General features: G+C 41.3%; 1 pseudogene; it reads right to left on the reverse strand.

Annotated features, from left to right (window-relative positions):
• Positions 1–1,461: 1,461 nt before the first annotated feature.
• Positions 1,462–3,335, reverse strand: LOC146545756 (uncharacterized; annotated as a pseudogene).
• Between the last annotated feature and the right edge of the window lie 5,805 nt (positions 3,336–9,140).

Below are 9,140 nucleotides of genomic sequence, written 5' to 3' on the forward strand. Positions count from 1 at the left end.
CACTTCTATCAAACAATTTACATTTCCAAATAAATTTTATTTAATGCACTTTATGAAGAAAATAGAAATATTACTTATATAGCACACAGTATAGTGCAATATACTAATAAAGTATTATGCCATCATATACTCTGCGTAATATATGACAGAAAGTACTATATAACATATATTATATATAATTAGTCATAATAATTGTACAATATATATAATGTATAATTATATATTACTCATATTTGACATAATAAACATAGCTGTTATTTTCATTTGGATTCATTATACAGGAAAAGATATTTCTAAACTTATTTTATATTTTGTCGGCACTCAGTGGAGTTAGAGACCTCTCTCAATTTCTTGTAGCATCAGAATAGTTCTCTTTCATTGTGTTCAACATACATCTTATATACCATTCACTTACAAACAAGAAGTTCCTGTTCCTCTGACAGTTCCTCTAATCAGTTAATTGGCCCTAGCTTCTCCCAAACTACAGTGATAAAGTATGAAATGTTTCTCAATTGTGACAAGATTTACAACACATACAGAAGAACCTCCTGTTTACCCTTAGATGCAAGCAGACACCCTTTCCTCTCTGTCTTACACTCCAGTCTCCCAGGGTTTCACAGTGATAAGGTCTATCAAAGATTCTGATAAGCTCTTTGGTGACTCGCTCACAGTTACATCTTCCCCCACAATATTTGATATTTTAGTTTGACTAGCTAGACCTTTTTTCCAGACATGATTCTCAGACTTTGAACCAATCTGGGTCATTTTGTATGCTATGCATTTATATGCTCATTACTGTACATTTTACTGGATCTAAAGTAATATATTGTGTGTGAAGACAATCCATATATTCAACCTTGTACAAAAACTGAGTGTACAATTATCACTACAGCCTGCTAGGATGATTATTGAGCCAAAGAGCTTGCTTAGAGCTCTATCTTTAGAGGGCAAAAGGTCAAGAAAAGTCTTGCCTACATTATAGATTTTTTTTTTCTACAGATACACACGAATGTAGAGTATATTTAATTGGCTTAAAACATAGTCTCTACTGTTGTCCCCATTCTCACGAATGTAGAGTATATTTAATTGGCTTAAAACACAATCTCTACTGTTGTCCCCATTCTTGAGCACCGGGGGCTAGTGATCTGCCCTCGCTAGGGCCATTGCGACACAGACACCAATATGAGGATGTAGCAACTGGCATTTATTGCAACTAAATAGTGACTTATATATCCTACGTGCCTCCTCTATGCCCCTTCTACGTCCTTCAAGCATGCGTCATGATTTACATAACAGAGGTCCTATCGTGTCACATCCCGATGTCTCATTAAGACCTACTACAACATCTCCCCCTCCCCATGCTCGGTAAAGCCTTGCCCCATTACAGCACGTTATTCGCTTGCCGCCTAATAGCGCTAGCATAGGTTATACAGAGGGTGATACACTACATTCTTAGGTAATTCAAGCCGGGCTACTCAGCATACGCCAGACCTTCAGATATAATATAATTACAAGCACCAAACATATCAATGTTAGGATTAATAAGATCACAACTGGATGCAGTATGGAATTTAGTACCCCTCTCACTGTTGGTGACCATCCAAGAAGCATCTCCCACCAATGGTGTTCTCCGTCCTTCTTCACCCTTTCTAGGACACGAAGTATCTCTCCCATGTCATGGTGAACAGTGATCAAGGTTTTCCGTCCATTGTCTCAAATGCATTTTAGCTGTTGGTACAGATCATCCTGTTGTAACAGTTTCCTTACCAAAGCAAGGTTCATTTCAATTGGGGCGGATAATACATCTTGAATCAGTGTGTAATTAGACTGCAGGAACTGATGTGATATAACCGGAACTGTGTAATTAGAGTCACATCCTACAATACTGTTGAAGCTGCAGACACAGAGATTTGAATGATTACTGGTATCCACAGCAACATCGTTTATGAGTATGGAATTACAAGAGGTCCTCATACAAACACACCCTTTTCCAATGTATATAAACACTGTTTCAAGTGCCTCATTGGGATGAATTTCAAAATGGCAAATGTTCTGTTCAGTATCAAGACAAGTGTCTTGAGCCTTAAGAGTATTCTTTTCACAAACAAATCCTTGCCGAACCCCACGATCCCTGTGCCCCACGTGCAGTCAGGCAATTTGCCTTAATGTGGCCTGCTTGGCCACACCCATAGCACAGTTCCTGGGGCTGTCGTGCTCCAACTGCAGCGACAATAGCCTCCACTAACCCTTCGTTGGTCAGAGACGCTGTCTTTTGCTTATCCAGAATATATTTGATCATCTCCCCAGGCGTACCAAGCTGTGGAGCAGTGCAGAGAAGTTCCCTAACCTCCGGCTGGCTTTGTTGCCAGAGACAATCCATAATAACTGGACCTTGGGCCGATTTCGGGAGTTCTGACCCCTGTATGGCCTTCAGGAGTCTGTCTGCAAAGGCGGAGAATGATTCTGTCGGCTCCTGGGTCACTTTGGTCCAGGGGTCCACAGACTCCATGCCCTTGGCTACTCTCTTAAACGCTTGAATCATCGAGTCTGTAGCCGCTATAAGCTCCCCTGGCCTAAGGCTAGCTGCTCGTCCCTGGAGGGTTTCCATTCCCCTGACCATTCCCACCAAGCGCATTAACGAGGACCCATGTAATGGCTGGTTAGGACTCGATTCCACAGCCCCTACAGGCGCTCGCAATCCTGCCATCCACTCTGAGGACCATAATGTATACTGTACTGGTGACAGCACCATGCGCATCAAATTCATTATGTCGTGAGGGAAAAGGGGACCTATAGATTTCATAGCCTCTAAGGCGTTCAGGGTGAGGGGTGAACTCAAGCCTCGCTTCTCCACGCAGTCTAGCAGGCGGGTAATGCCCTTTGGAATCAAGAGGTACCCACTCAGTGGAGACACTGCTTACAATAACCGGGAAAACTTCCAATGATCTTCCTTCATCTATCAGACTAGATCTGACCTTTCCTCAATCTGTTAATGTGCCCCTCTTAGTTCCCGAAGACAAAGCTGCTTCACCCTCCCCCTCACTGTCCTCTTCCCCCAGCTCCGTGTTAACCTGATAAGGCGTCTGCGCTTTACCTCCCCTCCCTGCCCCCCTCGGCTCAGTCCTTGACTGATAAGACGTTATCTGCCGAGGAGACTCCTGATTCGTCGCGCACTCTCTCATTTCCTTAAAAGGATATTGTGACCATTGTATTCGAATTGATGGGTCCGGATACCGCGGTGGGCAGTTGCCGTCTCGTCCCCCTTCATCAGGCGCGGCCGGGGCAGACGGCATCGGTCGAACGCAGTCGCCAGCTTGTCTCTCTCCACCGGGCATGGCATCACCCGAACACCTACAGGGTATATCGCCTTCTCTCTCTTCCCTGCCTGCCCATCATTCCGAAGAGCGTTAACACTCTTTTGACTCTCACCCCGACCCCTCTCGTCTCCACCAGCTGCTATAATCACACCTCCTGCTCCACCCGCCAGTGGGGCAAGCCCGAGAAGCTGTTGAGCAGCCCCCGTCCCTTCTCCCTCCTCCTTTGATGTTTTTAATATCCCTAGCACCAAGCCCCATGTCTTGAGTTCTGCACCCGATTGGGTGCTCATAGTGTGCTGCACAAGCAGCAAAGTAATCTCATCTCACTTCTGAGGATTCAAAATATCCCTCGGGTTCTCACACACCCCCTCCCGCTCCGAGCGGGACACTATGGCAGCCAATTCCTTCTTAGAAGGCGTATCCTTGCTGCCGTAGTCCTTACCCAACTTCAACAATACCTTAATAACCGATTCCATCCTGGCCAGGATCAGGTCACACACCGGATCTCAGGTCACACACCAGACCTCGGGGGACATCAGGGAGGCGGCAGGCTGACGATCCTCACACAAGGCACCACTTGTTGTCCCCATTCTCAAGGTCCGGTCTGCCGGGGGCTAGCGATCTCCCCTCGCTAGGGCCATTGTGACACAGACACCAATATGAGAATGTAGCAAATGGCATTTATTGCAACTAAACAGTGACTTATATATCCTACGTGCCTCCTCGACGCCCCTTCTACGTCCTTCAAGCGTGCGTCATGATTTACGTAACCGAGGTCCTATCGTGTCACATCTCGATACCTCGTTAACGCCTATAGAGCAGGGGAGATCCTAAGGCATCACATCCCGATGACTCGTTAACGCCTACTACAACACTCTACCTGTTTATCTTACCCTGGTTTGTAACTGGAGTGAACACAGCAACAGTGGTAATCCCATTTCACTCAAGAAGACTTCACTAGGAGATGAAATCAACTGACAACTGAGGCCACACCTTGAGTATTGTGTTCAGTTTTGGGCTCCTCACTACAGGAAAGACATTGAGGCCCTGCAACTTGTCCAGAGAAGGGCAGTGAAACTGGTGAGGGGTCTGGAGCACAAGTCTTATGAGGAGCAGCTGAGGCAGCTTGTATTGTTTAGTGTGGAGAAGAGGAGGCTCAGGGGTGACTTCATTGCACTCTACAACATCCTGAAGGGAGGTTGTGATGAGGAGGGATTTGGCCTCTTCTCCCAGGCAACAAACAGGACCCAAGGAAATGGCCACAAGTTGTACCAGTGGAGGTTTAGATTAGACATAAGGAAAAACTTTTTCTCTCGGAGAGTAGTCAGGCACTGGAATGGCCTGCCCAGGGAGGTGATGGAATCACCGTCCCTGACAGCGTCCAAGAGGCGTCTGAATGAGGAGCTACAAGATATGGTTTAGTAGCCTGTGGTAGCAATGGTGATGGGAGGACATTTGGACTAGATGATCTTGCAGGTCCTTTCCAACCTTGTGATTCTATGATTCAATGACAATAGAAAGTCAAAGAAAACAGACTTTGTATCAGGAAAGATGGACTTAAGTACTCTCCCTCCTCTATCACATAAAATACTATGTGGTAAAAGCAAACATCTAATCTAAATAATAAAACATTTTAAGGAAACTGAAAAATACATTGGGGTCTGAATTTTTCATGTGCCATCCTTCTTAGTTGAGTCTGTAATGAGCAGTCTGTTGTTATTGCTGTGTAGGGGTATGTGGAGATCTGTGACAGTTTCTTTTCACAGAAACCAAGCAATAAGAGATTTATTCCCAATGCAGGTCCACGTCTCATCAAAAATTGCTGTAAATACAGCTCCATTCAGCTAATACTTTAAAAAATTAGGTTTAGGTGTCGACAGACAGCAGGGAAGTAGTATATATCGAACCTGCTCTACCATTAACCAATCTCAGGTAAATTCTTACAGTAGAGACAGTAACAGTAACTGGAATCAAAGATGACTTGCTCATACGTAATCTTACATGAAAGTAATCCCACTCTCACATCATTATTAAAAACCCAAATGAGTACAGAGAAGAAGTCAATATCATCACTGGGTTTTTTTGAAGAAAAATAAGGTCTAGAACAATGCAGTTAGGACTCATGGCAAAAAAAAAAAAAAAAAAAAAAAAAAAAAAAAAAAAAGCCTACAACAAGAATCATCATAATTCCAAACTGTACCAAAGCACTCTGCAATTAGCCCAAAGAAGATAAAAGGCATATCTCTTTGTTACCTTTAAAAATAAGATAAATCATTATTAATTATGTTACAAACTCCATATTTTCTACTGTTATATATCACTTTCTGTATTGTGGTTATGTGGCAAGGCTTTGGTTGCAAAGGGGACCTCAGGTGTGGACTCTGTGAGTAGAGCTCAGCAGCTACTCCATGTCAGATGGAAGTCAGTTCCAACTGCTTCAAAACAGACTTATCACTGGACTAAGCTGTGCCAGTGAGAAACGCTGGTTTTGCCTCTGGGAGAGCAGATTTTAGAAAGTAAAAGTTGCTGCATAATACTAGGGAGAGTGAGCAAATCTAGAGAAATACCTTCACATACACTAAGATCAGTTCAGGAGGGCAGGAGATGCTCCAGGCATGCAACAGAAGTTCCCTGCAGCCCAAGAGGAGCTTATGAAGGAGCAGGCTGTCCCACTGTAGCCCATGGGCACCAGCAGGAGCAGATCTCCATGTGCAGTCATGGAGGAACCCATGGTAAAGCAGTGGATGAAGCCTGGTACAGCCCGTGGACATCCCACAGGAACAGCCCTAGGCCGGAGCTGCAGCCTGTGACGAGGACTTCACAGTGGAGGAGGAGGGCTTAGGGCTTAGGGAGCTGCAGCCTGCAAGGACCTGTACTGGAGTAGTCTGCTCCTGAAGAATGGGTGCCTTGGTACAGAGCCTTGTTGGAGCAGTGCTTGGAGAGTTGCAGCTTGTGGGTAGCTCATGCAGGATCAGTTCAGAAAGACAGTTTTCCATGGAAGGGACCCCACTCAGGAGCACTGAAGAGAGTGACCATGAAGGAGCGGCAGAGACAAAGAATTAATGAGCTGACCATAACCCCACACTCCATTCCTCTGCATAGCTCCATGGCAAGAGGTAGAGGAGGTTGGATAGGGGGAAAGGTGTTCACATTAGTTTGTACCCATCAGGGCCTCTATCTCAAAAGAGTTAAGAAACTGTCCATAATTTTCCTTACTTAGGTTTGGACAATTTCAGTACTAAAGTCCATATTGACATCTACGTTCAGTCTAGGAGATAATTTTTCTTTTACAAATCAAGTAAGTATCTCCTATTTATACTTATTCCAACTTGCACTATTACTTTGGCAAATTTTATATTGTTCACTTTTCATGAGTGCTCAGTCTCAAATGTGACTAATGAGAACAGTTTTGAAGATTAATCATGCCAAAGTTTGTAACCATTGGTTTTCAACTACCAAATCTTTAGTTTGTATCCTGGAGACTATAACCTTACTGAAATCTAGGAACAGTCTGAGTAAATTGCCACAGTTTGCAAAATGCACAACCAGTCATAAGAAGAAAACATAATTAAGCTGCATCACAATCAGCATTGACAGTATGTTAGCTTGTCAAGGGTTAGAAATGGGATATAAAAAAAAAAAAAGGAGAAGGGAATAAGACAAAAGGAAAGGAGAAAGACAAAAAAAAAAAAGCGAAAGAAAAGGAAAAAAAAAGGAATTATTTTGAAGTGCTCTATGTTAAATTAAAATTAATGAAAGAGGAAAAAAAGATTTTTGAGTGTTCTAGAGCAACCAAGCAACATACAGGAAATTCAGGAAGAATAAAATAAAAGTATTTGCTTTTAGCAACATACACTAACCGATAAATAGTGTACTTTTGGGGACAAAGAAGTTAAGTTTCCTTCATAGCACTGTGGCAAAGTTAATGTATCATTGACAGCTGCATGGTTCCTAGAGGTAAAAGTGGTAGGTGTGTAGCCTCATACTCTATTTAATAAGAAAGATCCTTTCAGTTATTCTAAATTAATCATATGTCTAGTTTAGTAAAAATTCTTAAATTCCAGTGTCTTTATTTTGCACATAAGGACTGAAATATATTTCAGGTGATGCATTTATTAAGCAGCTAAGCTAAATTCATCCCACGCATTTTAACTACCTAACATCTGAACTCTTTATACAAAATAAGACGTATGAAATCATTAAGTGAGAAAGGATTCAGTTTTTCCTTTGTTTCTTTTGCACTTTGACATTAGGAGAAATGAAAGACAATGCAAAAAAAATACTTTCTTAAAGGTTCTTGAAGCCTGTCAAAGAAAAAGTTAAGTCAGTCTTTAAGGGAAAATTTGAATACTGAATTTTTCCCTTGTGTATGATAATGATTTTGACACTTATAAATAAAACGAAAAGTTCAGTGCAAAAAAATCCCTTATTTCCAAAATCTATGTAGAGATTTTTATTAACTATACATAGTTACCCAGTGTGCTTAGATGAGTGCTTTAAAGTCTCCCTCAGTAGGCATTGATAGAGTAGACCACAGCAGTGCTAAATAAAAACCACTATAGATTATTATGCCAATGGACTGAGCATGAGAAGTTTCTGTAGTAGTATTTTTTTGCAAAATGTACCATGACAACTGTAGAATGTATGATTATGCATTTAATGAAGGAATCATAACAACAGCATTAAAATTGCATAGAAATTAAATACCAGTGTCCCATGCTCTTAGACCAAAGTCATAAGAGCTCTAAAAGTTCTCCTAAGATTACCTTGGAAGAAATGGAGAATAATTATCATTGTAATCACACCATGTCCTTATAGTAAGAAATTCTACAAAATTTTTCTACATTTCTTCCCCATTTTTTAAAAATATGGAAATAGCCTTGTTAAAGAGTGCAACATGTTTTTATTTAAACCTTAAGAAGCCATGAGACTGAGACTGTCTTTCTTCTCCATCTTTAACTTATTTTGTTGTACCTTGAAGTATTATAGGAATCTAAAAAGACTGTGTGATCTTAATGACCATATGTGCCATAATCCTCCTTAAATACAAAAGCTGTGTAAAAATAATCCAACAAAAGCCAGGAACTAGGCTTAAGACTTCTTATTCCATTCCTAATACAATCCATGTCTCTGAGGATTGTATTTGATGTTCTTTGGTTCCAGGCATGTTGGCTAGTAAAACACTGTACTGATTCAGTACAAGACATTGTAATGTCTTTTCTTCCTCTCACCCCCTCATTGTGAGGAGATGAGCACTTCGCAGGTGGTTATCACCAAGCAAATTAGTAAAGCATTAATTCAGCATAGGTTACCAACACAAACTCCTTTAGTACAATCAGGCCTTATAAGAATGGTTGAATTCTCAGAGTTCAGTCCCTCCAGAGGTGCTTTACACAGAATTCTTAATTCAAAATTTTCATACACCTCTGGAGCTTCTAAAATATACAGTGCTGTAGACAAAACTCAACAAACTTAAAATGATTTTATAGCCAGAGCAAGAACCATTGCAGAGATTATTCTTTATAACAACTATTACTGAAGAGTTTTCCATATGTGACAAAATCCAGAGTTATCTGTTAATAGCAGATTAAACTCAGCAAGATAGAGGCTAGGAAAATGAATCACTTACCTAAAAGCCTGAAGTTTCTTCAAGCATGACAAAATCTTGTCACACTGTAGTAAACACCAGTGATTTTGTCAAAGTGAAAGATTCCTTGCAAAGAATGGAGGTAAACAAAACAAAACAAAACAAAGCAAAACACAAGTAAATACATTTTCCTTTTATTCCTATAAGGCTTTGTGTGAAATAGTGAGATAGACTTA

This window comes from Meleagris gallopavo, chromosome 1 (assembly GCF_905368555.1).
Source record: "Meleagris gallopavo chromosome 1, MGAL_WU_HG_1.1, whole genome shotgun sequence".
In the NCBI taxonomy this organism is placed as follows: domain Eukaryota; kingdom Metazoa; phylum Chordata; class Aves; order Galliformes; family Phasianidae; genus Meleagris; species Meleagris gallopavo.